This window comes from Sciurus carolinensis, chromosome 16 (genome assembly GCF_902686445.1).
Source record: "Sciurus carolinensis chromosome 16, mSciCar1.2, whole genome shotgun sequence".
NCBI lineage: Eukaryota > Metazoa > Chordata > Mammalia > Rodentia > Sciuridae > Sciurus > Sciurus carolinensis.
This window is the reverse complement of record NC_062228.1, coordinates 61,635,100-61,652,176: the sequence shown is the minus strand read 5'-3', so window position 1 is coordinate 61,652,176 and position 17,077 is coordinate 61,635,100. Positions and strand designations below refer to the sequence as shown.

The window sequence follows — 17,077 nt, the reverse complement described above, 5'->3', positions numbered from 1 at the left end:
CAGGTCTTGGCCCTTTACCTGGAGATGTGACTCACACCTTCGTTCCTGAAGGGTCTGAGACATTTGTTGTCTTGCCTGGATTGGGATATAGTAGTTTCCCTTTGACCTTAATAACCGGACAGGGTAATATCAAGAGACACTCCAAGGGATCTCCTGCACTCCAGGAGTATGCTTCCTTACATCCATTGGGGAGTAACAGTCCAATGTCCCCTTAGTGCTTGTCACTCACCTCCACCAGCACCCTAACTCCCTTCATAGCCCGTTGACTCAGAGGCATGAGGAGCCCAAAGTGGCCAGGGGGAAGTTTTAACTTCCAGTTTAATGAAATCCTTGTTGCATTTCCCGGCTGAAACTTTCCTCCTTCTGGAACTAAGACTTCTATGCCTGCAGAGCATAACGTTGCAGGGACAGGAAGCAAAAACTTTCCTAGTGAGAGGTACCATTCCTATTTCCACTCCTTGATTCCTGGACCCATGAATTCTAACAATAGGAGAGATAGTACCATATAGTGGATGTTGATTCAGAGTCTAGAAAGCCTTCTGAAGAACTTTGCTCCAACCCTGCAAGGTATTGGCAACTAGGTGGTGCTGTAACTGTGTCTTCAAGAGTCCATTCCATCGTTCTCTCAAACCAGCTGCTGGATGGTGGGGAACATGGTAAGACCCAGAGTTCTCTTAATCATTGGCATCTTAATCATTGAATCCCATGATCATGAGTCCATTGACTCACTTCTTTGGCTCACTTCGTGGTTCGAAGGAATGCTGTGCAGAATACCATAATGAAGGATAACACATTCTCTAAGTCCATGGATGGTCATTTTGACTGAAACACTACTTGGAGGGAAAGCAAATCCATACCCAGAACAAGTGTCTATTCCATTAAGGACAAACTGCTGCCCTTGCCATGATGTAAGTGGTCCAATATAATCAACCGGCCACCAGGTTGCTGGCTAATCTCCCTGGGGAATGATGCCATTTCGGGGACTTAGTGTCAGTCCCTGCTGCTGGCAAATTGGGCACTCAGCAGTGACTGTAGCCAAGTCAGCCTTGGTGAGTGAATGTCCATGCTGCTGAGCCACATGCATAACTGCCATCCCTGCCACCGTGACCACTTTCCACTTTGTTCATGAGCCCACTATGCAATGACAAGGATGGCTGGGGAAAGAGGCTGACTGCTATCCTGGATTGGGTTATCCTATCTACCTGATTATTAAAATCCTCCTCTGCTGAGGTCAACTTTTGGTGGATATTTACATGGGACACAAATATCTTCACATCCTTTGTCCACTCAGAGAAGTCTATCCACATACTTCTTCCCCAAATGGCCTTGTCACCAATTTTCCCATGATGTCTCATCCATTGGCTATGGCCCATGAGTACAGTCTCACATCTGGATATTTTTTCCTTCCAGATACAATGCACAACTAGATGCATTGCCTGAAGTTCTGCCCATTGTGAAAAATTCCCTTCTCCACTGTTCTTCAGGGTTGATCCAGAAAGGGGCAACAGTGTTGCAGCTGTCCACTTCTGGGTGGTACCTGTGTATTGTGCAGAACCATCCATGAACCAGGCCCCAGTCTTCTCTTCCTGTTAGTTGTTCATAAGGTACACCCCATGAAGTCATAGGTTCCTGCTGAGGGACAGAAGGTACTGCAGCTGGAGTAGGAATCATGGGCATTTGGCCATTTCTTCATGCAATTTACTTGTACCTTCAGGTCCTGCCTATGACCGATCATGTATGTACCACTTCCACTTGATGATGGAGTGCTCTTATGCACCTCCAAATTTATGACTTGGTGGGTCAAATAACACCCAGTTCCTGATGATCAGCTCAGGTCACATAGTAACCTGGTGTCCCATAGTCAAGTGTACAGGTTCCACTAAGACCCAGTAGCAAGCCAAGAGTTGTTTATCAAAGGGAGAGTAGATGTCCAAAGATGACGGCAGAGTCTTGCTCCAAAATCCCAATGACCTTCTCTGTGATTCACCTATGGGGGCCTGTCAAAGGCTCCAGACAGCATCCCTATCTGCCACTGATACTTCGAGTACCATTGAATCTTCTGGGTCATATGGCCCAAGTGGCAGAGCACCCTGCACAGCAGCCTGGACCTGTTGCAGAGTCTTCTCCTGTTCTTGATCCCACTCACAACAAGAAGCTTTCCTAGACACTCGGTTGATGGACTGAAGTAACACCCAAGTGAGGAATGTGCTGCATCCAAAACCCAAATAGGCCCAACAGGTATTGTGGTTCTTTCTTATTTTAGGAGGGGTCAGATGCAACAACTTATCTTTCACCTTAGAAATAATATCTCAGCAGGTGCCACACCACTGGACTCCTAGAACCTTTACTGAAGTTGAAGGCCCCTGAATTTGAGTGGGATTTATTTCCCATTCTCAGACACACAAATGCTCCACTGGCAAGTTAAAAGTGATTGCTACCTCCTGCTCAGTTGGCCCAATGAACATAATGTCATCAATATAATGGACCAATGTAATACTTTGTGGGAGAGAAAGACAATGAAGGTCTCTAGAACCCAAGCTGTGACACAGTGCTGGAGAGTTGACATACCCCTGAGGAAGGACAGTGAAGGTATATTGCTGGCCTTGCCAGCTGAAAGCAAATTGTTTCTGGTGGTCCTTATGTGCTAGGATGGAGAAAAAAAGCATTTGCCAAATCAGTAACCACATACCAGATACCAGGAGATGTATTAATCAATTCAAGCAAAGAAACCACATCTGGTACAACAGCTGGGATTGGAGTCACCACCTTATTAAGCATACACTAATCAACTGTCATTCTCCAAGTCCCATCCGTCTTCTGCACAGGCCAAATAGAATAGTTAAATGGGGGATGTTGTGGGAATAACCACCCTTGCATTCTTCAAGTCCTTGATAGTGCACTGCAATCCCTCCAGGAATGTGGTATCACTTTTGGTTCACTATTTTCCCAGGTATAGGGAACTTCAGAGGCTTCCATTTGGCTTTTTCCACCATAACAGCCCTTATTCCACTTATATGACCAGAAACTAGATATCCAAATTGGCCATCTGCAACTGGAGAGCTGGAAGAACCAGCAACTGCACAATCCAAAACACAGAAGTCCAGAACAAGAAAGATAAACAGTGCTAACTTAGTTGAGATCAAGGTTTTTGGAAACTCCCTGGAGAATCACTGGCAGAGTCCACTTTGGCAGAGTTTTAGAAACAAGAGCCCTATATCCTCAGAAGATGGAAGCAGTGATCAAGAACCCCTTCAAGAAGAGCCAGGCAGGCATCTGCATCTGCTTCCCTGTTCTTCCAGTTTTTATTCCATCCTATTGAGCAGTACCACCCACATGTAGGGAGGGGCTCCACTTCAGTTCACTATCCCACATTCCAGTCATTCGTAGACCTGCCCCAGTGGATACACCCAGAGGCCACTTAATCATTGGCAACTCTTAATCCAGTCAAGTTGACAACTCAAATTAACCATTATACCAACTGTTTTCATCACTAATATCAAAAAGAGAAGAGATAACAAGTGATCTAAAGAATGTGTTCAAAACAGCACCATGAATATAAATGGCCCATCCCTCATGGAAAAAGTGCAAAGATTCCTCTGAAACCTCAAAATCAAACTAAAATACCACATAGCAACCACACTTCTGGGTCTAGTCTGAAGGAACAGATTCACATCTCAAAGAGACCTGCTCATGGCAGCACTGTTCACAGGAGGTGATGCATAGAAACAACCAGAGAGTACTTGTGGGTGAACATGACTAGAAGGCATGACCTGTCTCTTCTGATGGACGTTATGGAGCCTCCTAAGTAGGGAGATACTTCCACTGTGGGAACACACATGAACCTGGAGGGCATAATCGAACACTGATACTGTTTGATCTAACTCACATGAGGAATCTGAGAACTCAACCTCATAGAAACAATAGAACCATGTTTGTAAAGGGTGTGTGGTAAGGGATGTGGGAGAAGTTAGTCAGAGTCTGAATTTCTGTTACCACATAAATAGATTCTGGGGATATTGTTACAGCATGGAGAGCTTAGTTAGTAATACAGTGTCAAGTATTTGAAATGTGCTGAGAGGTCCTCAGTGTCCTCACCACACACCGATATGAAGGTAACGATGTGAAGTGACAGTTGTGGTACCTAACTGGATTGTGAAAATCATTCCACAATGTGTATTTATCAAGTGTTCTTGGACTCCTTAAATACATTCAAATTAGTTTGTTTTTCATACCACAATAAAACAAGGTGGAGAAAATTATAAGACTACTCCCTGTATCATACAGGCCAGCCTGGATCTTTACCCTGTGGCTATAGACATACATTGAACCCTGACCAGCCCCTCATGTCCCTGCATCCAATTCAAACCCATATTGCCCCACACACCTGTGTCCTGTGACCTCACAGTCACTCCTCTCTGATGCCTCTCCTGAGGGACTCAGGAGAGCTGTTCCACCTCTCATTACCCCACAAAACCCATTGTCAATGCCCTTCTTTCTCTTCTCTGATGTCACCTTCCCAATCCAGTGTCTCAGGCCATCTCCAAGGCTTCTGTGCCCCACACAACCAAATGCCCAAGCTTTAACTCTCAGGCATTCTCACCTCCCAGTTCACTCCACAGACTGATCACAGCCAATCCCACCATCCTGTCTTTGTCCTGGGTGGACACCTCATGGTCTTCTAACTCCATTCATGATTCCTGGTCCTGAATGTAGACATGCTCATTGACCTCACTGGTGTCTTTACATGTCCTCCTGTTATACCACATGACTGTAGGACTGCAACCCTTCAACTATTCTTGAAATCTGGAGGTGTCCATCTTGAACATGGGTTTTCTGTTGTTCCCCTTACTAGTCTTTGTTCTCATGTCCCCCTTAGCTCTCTCCCCCACTTCCTTCCCTGCTCCTCCTATCCAGGTGTCTAGGTTGTCTCTCCATAATCCATCATCTCTCTGCAGACTCACCCTCTTGTTGTCACACTGCAGGTCTGTTTTGGACACCCCTCAGGGCAGGATCTCTTACTCCAGGTACATTCAGTATCCACAGGTGGGATTCATGCCTCTGAGACAGTCAATCTTCTGTGACTTTCACCACCCAATGACCTTTACCTCTGTTCTTACTGCCCACTCCCAGGAGCACCTTCATTCCCACATGACCATGTGCCCACCTCCACACTACCTGTTAGATCAGAGGTCCCTAAATTCCCTCTGCCCTTCTACCACCTTGTCCCTCAATCATAGTTGTGCACCTTAGCCTCACCTGGATATTTCATGGCCTCTTGCCTTCTCCCCATGACCTTCTCTGCACATTCCTTCCTCAGCATCACAGGATCTGCACCATCAACCTGTGCACATGTCCCCATTTCTCCATGTCACCTTTTTTCCTCATCTCACACCCATGTCTTGTCACTGCCCAAAACACACCTGCTTTCCTACAAGTCTCACCATGAATGATGGACTTCACAGTACTTATTAAGAAAGCTCATGGTAAATATTGTCCCTGCATGGTTGGAGGGATTAGGAATAACAGAGCAGACTCCATTGCTGTGGTCACCCCTTTGAGGCTGTTGACTGAATATTAGCAGTACAGGCCTATCAGAGAGCTACAGAAACATTAGGGCTAGCCTGGCTAACCATGTGACCCAGGTGCTGTCACTTATGACAGAGGTTTTAGAACATTGTTCTTTATTGCTAGGTTTCTCCTCCTTTCAATGAAAGGAGTCATATTGGTACAATATATCTATCTGTAAATGGTTTTATAAGAAATTGGCATGAAATTGAGCAAACGAGTCCATGTTAAGTTACCTGTATTTGTGCACTTGACTTCAATGGATTTTGAGTTGGATTATTAGCATAGTTTCCTTCCTTTTATTTGTGTTTATTTTAAAATCTTCCCACATATTTTGTCACAGTCCAAATCGATCCTAGTATCTTAGATGATGGTGACACTCAGGGGCATGAACATCAAGCAACCAGATTTGGGGTAGAAAACTTCTCAGGGAGACAAGGAAAACAAAGGGTCATGCATATCTCACTGCCAGTCATTCACATGACAGACCTCAGTATTTCCTGCCCTCTCCAAGTGAGACCCTGCTTTCCTCCAGTGACCATGGATAAGTAAGAGCTTCTCCAACAATCCAGGATCTCCCTAAGAAGTTCTAGAAAGAATTTATACTTGTTTTTGCTAAATGTCACCAGGGAGAAAGTTTTCAGAAGTGTCCTCAGCTCTCCCAGCCTGCAGCCCATTGCTGCTACAGGCACAGTGATGATTGCAGGTCCCAGGGGAGGTGAGGTCACAGAGTCAAAGAACCATCTCTCAGGAGCTGGCTGCCTCCCTGCTTCACAGTCCTGGTCACAGAGGTCTCTGTGATGAGAGCACCATTCTGTCAAGGAGAATGAACCTGGTGAGTAATGCAATGTCCATCTGAGAGCAGCTTCTGTGAGCCAAGACCTACTTCAAGAGTCTGGGTAAGTAAACACATCAGAAAAGGGGATTCTGGAGTGAACCCTTAGTATGTCAGAGCCATGCAGGAAGTAGATCAATTGCTGAATGAGCTCAAGACAACAGATATATATGGGGTGGTAGCACCAGCCTCAATTATTGATTTCTCCTGATTTATTGAATGTAATCTTTGCAGACAGTGATTGATATGCTTTAGTCTAATGAAAAGGAAATGTGATTTTTATGGTGCATACGATGTTTTTTAAAGCTAATCCGCTGTTCCGTTTATAGGAATTCCATGCATATTGGACATACATTATTTCCAGAGTTTGCTCTGTAATATTCTCCATGCTTGGTGTATAGAGTGGGAAGAATTTTCAGGAATTGTCTCATCCTGTGTAGAAAATGATCTGATGTTGGTAACTGCCTGAGTAGAAAGTTTTCTCTAATTCTGGGCAGGGTGCAGCCAATGGAGACACCACTTGTAACAGTCCTGGAAGCATCCGTGGTCTTTGATTATGGTGAGGCTATTTATTACAGTTTTCCACCCCAGCTGTCAGATGTGTATCATCTTGTCTTCCCTGTTAAAATATTCTCCTGGTTGTAGCAAATGCGCCGTCTGATCTAAGAATTTGATAGTGGAACAGACTGAGTGTCCAGGGGGAAAATAGAAAATCTCTTCATCTAGTCCTTTCTGATAAACCTAAAATATCTCTAATACTAAAATATGTTAAATGTGCAAAGGACCTCAGAAAGCCTACTGTTTGAATTTTAAATGCACAAGTTTTCCTGCCCACATGTGCCAGTTTTCCTGGATGTCTCCTACTGTAATATCATTCCTCAATCTTGCATCTTTGAAATAGTTTTACTTAACATCAGTATTACTGAACCCATACGTATCCTCTACAATGAGTAAATTGTTTTTTGTGCCCCCCACACATTTATTTCATGTCATTTCTTCATTTCCAAAGCTGAGTCTTTTTCCTTTCTCAGTTGATCATCTTAGGTATTTCATCATGCGGATGGAAAGTTGACAAAGAGTTGTATGTCACCTTGTCCTGGTGGGTCATTGTATGGGCAGAAGGATTAAAAATGATGGATGGGGCTCTCTTTTCTGGCACCCAGAGATGTAGATATGTAGCTTTTCTGTATATGAACATGTCATTAAGACACACACATGGTGGCTACATACGTTATAAGAATGTGACTGTGTATATCATTAGGGAGTTTTATGATTATGAGTGGTGAGGATGTATGTGCCAAGTTCATGCACGAATGTTTGAATGTGCTAGTGACTTTGTGAACGCGAGGGACCATATGAACATAAGTATGTGAGGGTATAAATGTATTTGAGTGTGAGTTCCTACATACACATATTTGCATTTCAGATGGTGTTAATGGGTTTGTGCAGTTTGACATATACACCATTATGTTGCTTACCTTATATGTTATCAGGTTTCTGTATATATGTGACCAAAATACCTGATAAGACCACCTTACAGGAGGAAATACTTATTTTCGACTTCCTGTGTGAGAAGTCCAGTCTATGACTGGCCAATTCCTTTGCTGTGGGTCAGAAGTGAGGCAGAAGATCATGACATAAGAGCATGGTGGAGGAAAGCAGCTTGCCTAGTGGAAGTCAAGAAGCAGAAAGTGGTCAAGGTGCCATCCACAAAACTACAAATCCCAAAGTTATGCTCCAGTGACCTTCTTCCTCCAGCCATGCCCCAACTACCAATAGTTACCACTCAATTTTTTCAAATTAGGATGCACCAATCAAATCAGAGCTTTCATAATCTAATAATTTCATTCCCAAATACCCCTGCATTAACACAGTAGATTCTGGGGTATGCCTCATATCCAATCCATAACATTCCATCTCTGAACCTCATAAGCTCATGTCCTTGTCACAAGGCAAAACGTGTTTAATCCACCTCCAACAGTTCCCATAATCAACAGTGTCAGCACTGCCAAAAAATTCAGGTCCAAATTCTCATCTGAGACTTGAGACTAACTCTTGGCAGTGAGCCCATATGTAAACCAAAAGGAAGTCACAAATTCAACATACAATGGCACATAGTAAACTTTTCCATTTCAAAAGGGCAGAATCAGGGAATAAAAAGAAGGCATGGGACCAAAACACAGCTGAAAAACAATTTCTATGTATCTGGGGGCAGATGACAGTGAGATGTTATCTTCAATGGGTTTGTGTAGCTCTGTCCTTAGGGTCTTGCCATTTGCCGACCATGGGGCCTCACTTAATCTGGCTCTGTCCATGGCTAGCAGCTTTTCTCAGCTGTCATTGCACATTACTGGTATCTCTTAATCCAGGGATCTTCATTCCAGCTTCAGCTTTACCTTTACAGCTTCATGCATTGCCCTCTCAGGGGCTACCACAAGGGATTCCAACATGGCTACACTTTGCCTGTCCTCCCATGTCTTCCTTTTAAATCTCAGTGGAAGTCTCCATGGTCTCTTAATCCAATCATCCTGCATTCCTACCATGTCTTCTCCACACGGATGACTCCAAACTTTCTCAACAGGTCAAGCAGTAGTTGGACCCCATTGGACTATGGTTGCAACAGTCTCTGAATGCCTGGGCATGTGAGCATGGTGAATCAAATCCTGTGAAAATGACTTCCTAAGAAGTCATATTCCATTGTCCCTATGGTCTCTTCTCAAAGAAGTTTTCGTTTTCACACCCTTGAGCCTTTGTTGGGTTGGACATACTAATTCCTGAAATGCCCTCAAGGAATTTCCCCCATTATCTCTGTACAAAGCACTTAACTTCTCTTTATTTGCAGCAATCTCTTCAATAGCCACACCTTCTTTGGTGCCAATTTTACATGTGCTTTCTGACAAAACCACAAGTTTTTTAAATCCTTCCACTGTACACTGTGGTCCTGCTTCTCCCAATCTAACACAACTTTGCCAATGCCTGAATACTGTGGTGCCTGTTAACATTCTCCACCAATATAAATGGTACATCATCATAAAATTTTGGCCTCACACAATGTCTCAGGACATGAACAAAATGTAACACACATGACTTCTAGCCAAATTCTCAGTTGGTTCTTTATTCTTCTTTGACGTTTCATGAGCACAGTTCTTATACTCTACATTCCTAGCAGCACTCTTATCTTCTGAGTTTGCACTAGAGTCTCCAATTAAGCTCCATTTGTAGCCATCTTAATCATCTCCATTCTGCATCTCCAAAGTTTTCTAAACTCCTTACCTAAAGCAGTTCCAATGTCACTAATGAGGTTTGCAATTTTCCTCCACATTTCTTGTCAATTATAAATGGTGACTTCAAGAACAAAACCAGATAGACTCTTAGCAACAATTCAAATTTCCAAGAAAAATGTTATTGTTGATGTACATGTTTTGTCTCCATCTAGAGCCTGAGACAGACTTTCTGGCTCTATGTGGCTCTTGTCTTAATTGGGGCACACTAAACCACAAGAAATAAAAGCAGAACAAGAAATAAAAGCAGAAATAAATAATTGGGATAGATTCAAACTAAAAAGATTTTTCTCAGCAAAGAAAACAATCAACATTGTGAAGAGAGCCTACAGAGTGGGAGAAAATCTTTGCCATACACACTTCACCGAATATCTACAAGAGATCAACAGATATATAAAAAAAATGTTCAACATCTCTAGTAATAAGAGAAATGCAAATCAAAACTACCTAAAAAAAATAAAACTACCCTACGATTTCATCTCACCCCAATTAGAATGCCTATTATCACTGAATGTACAATTATCAACAACAAGCAACAGTAGATGTTGGTGAGGATATGGGGGGAAGGTATATTGCTGGTGGGGTTGCAAATTGGTGCAACCACTGTGGAAAGCTGTGTGGAGGTTCCTTAGGAAACATGGAATGGACCCTCCATTTGACCCAGCTATCCCATTCCTTGGCCTATACCCAAAGGACTTAAAATCAGCATACTACAGTGATGCAGTCACATAAAATTTATAGCAGCTCAATTCACAATAGCTAGATTGTGGAACCAAATTAGATGCTCTTCAGTAGATGAATGGATAAAGAAACTGTGATATATATATATATATACATGCACAATGGAATATTATTCAGTCTTAAAGAAGAACAAGATTATGGCATTTGCAGGTAAATGGAAGGAGTTGGAGAATATCATGCTAAGTGAAATAAGCCAATCCCAAGAAACCAAAGACCAAATGATTTCTCTAATAAGTGGTTGATGATACATAATGGGGGTTGGGGAAGGTAAGGGAAGAATGGAAGGAGGATGTTGTGTAGACAGAAATGAGGGGTGGAGATGGGGCAGGGGAAGGAAAGAATAGAATGAGACAAACATCATTACCCTATGTACATGTATGAAGATGCAAATGGTATGACTCTACTTTGTGTACAACCAGAGAAATGAAGTTGTACTCCATTTGTGTATAATGAATAAAAAAAATTTAAAAAGGAAACTTTACTTATATACATGGACTTTTGTGAAAAAAATGGGCAGGGAGTGTGTTCTATATCTGTGTACATACGAGGCAAAGACAGACTTTGAAGGAAGGTCATAGGTTAATATAGCAAATATTCTAAAAATGTACCTGGGAAAACTTCAGCTTTTCAAGACTGTGACATTGGCATCAGAGTCAAAATTTCAGTTGGCAAAGAAAGGTAAGTGATAGGTCACATACAGAATAGCAAGCGAGCTCTTCTAAATGGCATGTAAAATTATCATGATGCTGTGATGGAGAACCAGAGACCATCTGCTGCCAGGGCAAGTGGTAGTATCAGACAAGGCAGCATGACAGGGCCTGTGAGCACAGCTTTCCTGTTCTCCATTTTTCCTACCCTTAAGAATCCTTTGGGGCTATTACATTCCTCTGAAATGCAACTTGAAATTTTTGAGTGAACCTGCTCTCTCACAGAAGGCTGCCTGAGACCCAGCTGCTGCAGATAAGGAGAACACTCCCCTTCTTCTGAGAGACTTAGTGACTCAGAGATGAGCTTAATCTAGGTGACATGTAGCATGCATTTCAATTTCTATCTGCCCAGTGGGGCTTCCTCTGTTTTTCTATCACAAAAAGATGAATCTATTTATATCAATATTTCAACAAAATAATCAAAGGAATAAGTCAGGTAAGGTAACTCTCAGACCATTTTCAGTTATGGCCTTCCCTCATCTGTTTCTCTACCCCTTTTTTCTGAATTTTGTTGGAATAAAACACACACTGAGATGAAGCCTCTGAGGATGTGTCAGTTCATGAGCTCTTGAGAACAGTTTGAGCATGACAGTCATGCTTACTCACTGAATGTACAAAATAAGTTTTCATAGAGAGCCATTCAGGAAATATTTCATCTCAAAAGCTGTGATTGGGGAATTTCTTCAGAGAGAATGACCAAGGCATTGGCTTTGATGGGGTATGTAAGAATCAAATCTGTGGATTTCAAAAAGCACTCATTGTGGGAAAGCACTAAATGACAATAAAGCAGAGAAAATTTCCCAGAATTCCAGCAGCAACATGTGATAAGAACATCAGACCAATTGCCACATTCCTGGAGGTCATTTGGTCATTCAGCATATTGTTCTTTACATTATGGAAATAGTAATTTCTCAGTGCAAAATGACTGATTAAGAAGAGCTGTACCCAAGCACATTTGTGAGCACCTGTATCCACTTGCTTCCTGTGTGCTAAGGCAGGAAAACCACTTGATCCCAGGAGAGTGAAGTCAACGTGAGCAACATGGTGATATTCCTATCTTCACATAATTTCTGACACCATTAGTTTTCATTTCATGCATCTGTGGGATTAAAAAGGCCTCAAGATGCATATGTTGCTGGGTAAAATAGACAGTGTTCCTTATAGGAAAATGAGCCCTGCTGATCAGGTGAGGCTTTCTTGGGAGGAGCAAGGAAAAGTGGGAGCAAATGCATAGAAAGAATTTAGCATTTAACATTCCAGAATGAACTGATATTTGCTACTCACATTGGAAAAACAACCTCATCACCATTTACACCATATAACAAATCAGTTCAACAAATCAAAAATGGATTTGTGACCTAAACTTTAAATGTCAGGAGGGGAATTTTTATAAAATAAGAAGAATATCTCTGTGGTGTTAAGAACGAAAATGTGTATTAGAAAGCACAAACATATTGAGTATATGATTGAAATAACAAGTTAGAGTACACTGAATTTAGAATTAACTCTTAACAGATGCCATACACAGGGTGAGTGAGTTTGATGTATCCAGTGCTAATAAGTCTTACAGAATGTACAATAGAATAAAAATAGGCAAACCTTCCCAACAGGTACTTCAAGAATAAAGACACAATTAAATGAATAGCAAACATCGTGGGGGTGTTACATTTCTTTATTTAAGCCACTTCTCAGCATAACCACATGCCAACCAGAATTTAAAGTAAAATGGTAGGAAATATTATGATTGGCAGGGATAGAGAGAGGCCAGAAATCGTGTACACTCACAATGGGTGTGAAAATTGGTGCAAACGTGGGAAAACTTGTCCACTTTTTGGATCAGATGTAAACCTCTAGGCCAGCAATTCCAATTCGACAAATGCTCTTGCAGTCCTCCAGAAATCGCTCTGTTCATGTGGGATTTAATGAATGCAAGACTGACCCAAGGTTTAGTTCCAAGAGGGAAGAGAGAGAGGAAGAGGGAAGGGAAGGAGTGGGGACTGGAATGGAGTCAATTCTATGCCATGCTTGCATAATTATGTCAAAACGAGCCCCCGTATTATGTGCAAAAATCACATACTAATAAAAAATTTTAGATGAAATGAGAAGCAAAAACTCTCCATGAGGAACAATAACAGATGCTAGGGAGTCATGTATGTTTTAAATTTAAAAGGAATGCATGGACAAAAATCCCCTCTAAACAAAAATTTAGTTTCACAGCAGAAATATTTTTTTGGTGTCCTGAGAAACACACTCACCTGTGTCAGCCCAAGGAATGCATTAAGAGACACAAGGAACAGCAAAAAGCAAGCCTTTGCTTTCATGATGGTCTAGCAACACCAGGTACCTGGTGATGTGGGACACCCAGATTGGTTTCAACCTGTATTTATCCCAGAGAGTACAAGATCCCTCCCTGGTTCCTCAATGGCTGAGTAGCATGGGGTGCGCAATCTCCCAGGAGGTTCACCTTGATTTTACAGTCTTCTATTGCATTATTTAAAGAAATAAGCCTTTAGTGGTCCCCACCTCCCTTGGTTTCCCTGTAGCAGGAAAGTCCCTTGGATTGAGTGCCCTTGAGAACACAAACCTGGTGGGGTTGGGGGTCTTGCTTCTCTCCTCCTCTCCTTCAAGGGCCTGTGAATTGTCACACTCCTGTGTTACCTGCTTGTGACTCTTCACTACTCTGCTCTCCCCCCAGATTCCTCTTTTACATCCCTAGCCAATTTACTTTTAAAGTTAAATACTGTATTCTGAAAATGGACCAATGGACTTCCTATTGCCTACATTGTCATTCCAGGAATAAAAGTATTGTGGAATCTGCAAGTGAATTATTCAGAAATAGTACTTTGTTCCTAAACAAAGCAACATGAAATACTAGTATCTAATAAAGTAATTTAGAACAGAAGTGAAGTAATCACTGATTTCAGGCTAGAAGCTCCTATGCCCTGACAGCTACATTAGTGAACATGTACCTCAGCAAGACTTGTGGAAGACATTTCAAGACTAGCGACATGTCAGTAGGAGCTGGAGGATGAGAATTCTGCTGCATTGAAGGATCTGAAATGAAATTAAAATGTCACGAGTTTGTGACCAGTGTTGGAATACTATTAAACCAGAGGAAATGCCACAGATTTATGTGGTCCCAACGACAACTGTCTGGTTCTCATCATCATAGTGTTACCTCCTCTTGTGTGTCCAGCACGGAGCGCAGTCTCGCCACAGCCAGCACAACCCAGGGATTCAGAGGACATGTGATTCCTGCCTGCACTAGGTGGACTGTAATGTGGTGTTGGAAAAGAGCATTATTTTATCCCAGAAAGAGTTCCAAAAGTTTTCTGCACAGGATGAGGTGATCCTTACAGTTGCATGGTCACCTTTACTACAGTCATGAAGGCATTAAACACAACCATCCTGGGAGTTCAAAATGCAATCTATGATTTTCTGAAGTACTGTGAAGAGCAGATTAGTTAACTTCAGTCTTTAAGTCTCTTCCAAATCAAAATTCATTATGGATGCTATTATTCAGTCATAAACATTCTCAGTGTGTATTTATTAAGTAACATTGGGAGTCATGAGGAATTGGCATCAGGTCAGGGACACTTCTGCTGTCACTACCGAGCTCAGAGTGAAGGAATGATTCCTCTCCTTTGCCTACCTCTCCACTGAATCTCTTCCTACCCCAGAATCCCTCTGCAGACATGAGCACATCCTCAGACTTCCTTTTCTCACTGACTCTGATGAAATAGAAGACTGAGATAGAAAATACTCACTGTGATTCTTGTGTGCAAGGTGCTGGGCTCAGTATGAGATTTTGACAGCCATCAAGGAGGGAGGGAGGCAGCTGCACCCTGAGATAAAGTTTGAGACTCCTGTGACCTCACTTCTCCTCAGGGCTGCAATCATCATTTCACCTCTAGAGGCAATGACAGTGCAGGCCTGGGGAGCTCAGGGAACTGCTAAAAAACTTTCTTCAGACTTGCTAATTACTAAGGTGATTATGAGTTTCTTGTTACTGATTTCTAAATGAGTTTTGAGGAGTTTGGGAGAGGCTGTTGCTTTTCCACAATCCCTGGAGGCTGACAGGGTCTCCTATGGAAGGTGCAGAAAATATTCAGGTGTGACCTATGGGTGATTGCAGAGCGTTCATGTGTCTCAATGGACTTTGGATTTCCTTCACTTCTTGACCCCAAATCGTGTTACTTTGGGCTTCTTTACCTCTTTCTCCATCTCTGTCCACTCCAGAGAAAGTCTGGGACCTGGAACCAGGCCTGTCCTGTGGCGACTGTGGCTTCCTCACCAGGCATAAGCTGAGAGTGTGGAGAGTACATACTGCGCCCAGGGCAAGTGCTCCTGACTGTGACATCTGGTGCTGTCAGCACAACCATGCCTTGACAATGGAGCTTTTCACTAGGAAAGAAGACTCGGTTGGAGAGTGGCCAACAGGATGGGTTACTCAGAGCAGCTACCGAGGGGCACTGAGTGGAGGCATCAGGAGTGGAGCCTTGTGCACAGGGCACCTGCCCCTGACACTCAGAAGGACCTGGGTTTCAGCGATGAGGTCTGGGGTATGCTGTAATTTTTCCCAAGGGGATACTCATAGAGATATTACCTGCTATTTTTTATGGCGTCTTGAAGTAGCCAGTACAGCCTGGAGATGCCCAAAGATAAGCTGCCACATTATGACCACGTGAAGCACCTGTGCTCTGTGGTACAGCAGCACGGCTCACGAGTGGCAGAGCTGGAGAAGACATCAGCAGACCATAAACGGCAGCTGGCAGAGCAGATGCAAGACACTCAGCATACATAAGTGCAATCCACAGGGTCAACACCAACCTTCAAACCTGCAGGAGAGGATGGAATACAAGAAGATTCTAGAGTAGGTGGAGTCTCTGGAGTCAGCCACAATGACCTGCTGGGGAGTTTGATCTGGAACTCTAGGTTGTGCTTCAGGCTGTGATAAAGCGCCCCCTGCTGGAGAGTGGCTGTCCTGCCTCCATTGTCAATGAACTGATTGAAAATTCCCAGGAACATGCTGGTCGGGGGTCTGGCTACACCAGAGACCAGGCAGGTGAACCTGTATCACTATGAGAGCCATGTGGCCATGTGCCTCCCTAGAAAGAAGGCTGCTGCCCTAATAGCCTGTGCGAACTAGCCGGTGGGCAATGTTGTGGTGTGGGAGCCAGGGGTTGTCATGATATTTTGCACATTGTCCAGGTGTAGAGCCATATGGTTATCACAGGTTTCCAAACACACACACACACACACACACAACACACACACACACACACACACACATGCATGCATTTGCTCCCTCATACATGTGCACTCCAACATGCTCACAGTCAAATGCTGACAAACAAGGGCCTTCCCATGATCTCCTAGTTATCTCATATCTTCATTCACACTCGAAATGCAGACACCAACACAATGCTCATAGTTCCACTCACTTTCTCTCTCACTCACCCAATCACCTGTTGTGTGTGTTTCACAGTAATTTTTACCATCTATGAAGTTGTGCACATCTCCAAGTCTGAATGCCAGAATATGGGTTGTCGCAGCTGACCTTTATGTTGATTCCCACCCCACAACATGACACCAGAAAAATGCTTCCCATGCATAGCATTTAAAAAATATTCTAATCTTTGTCACTTGATGTCATGAGAAATTTGGAGAGCGTGGTTGTGACTGAGTGTGATAGGCAGAAGGCAGGTGGGAGAGTTGAGTACAGAGATCACAGGGTTAGGGTGGTGCACAGGACCTGGAGCTTAGGAGGGTGGGACAAGGAATAAGGAGAGAAAAGGCAGTGGGCATCTGCATAGGGCTAAAGGGTCTGGTGTTGCTAGAGCACACTGGGCAGCTTGAGGTCATGATGGGCATAGTTTGCAAGGTAGTAGAGGGAATAAGACACCTTTTGCCTTGGGGTTTTATGGTGCAGCAGTCATGGGAAAGAA

At 43.1% G+C, this 17,077-nt stretch overlaps 1 pseudogene; it reads left to right on the top strand.

The window, feature by feature from the left end:
- The first annotated feature begins 15,780 nt into the window (after window positions 1–15,780).
- LOC124966205 (E3 ubiquitin-protein ligase NRDP1-like) lies at window positions 15,781–16,688 on the top strand (annotated as a pseudogene).
- Window positions 16,689–17,077: the final 389 nt, after the last annotated feature.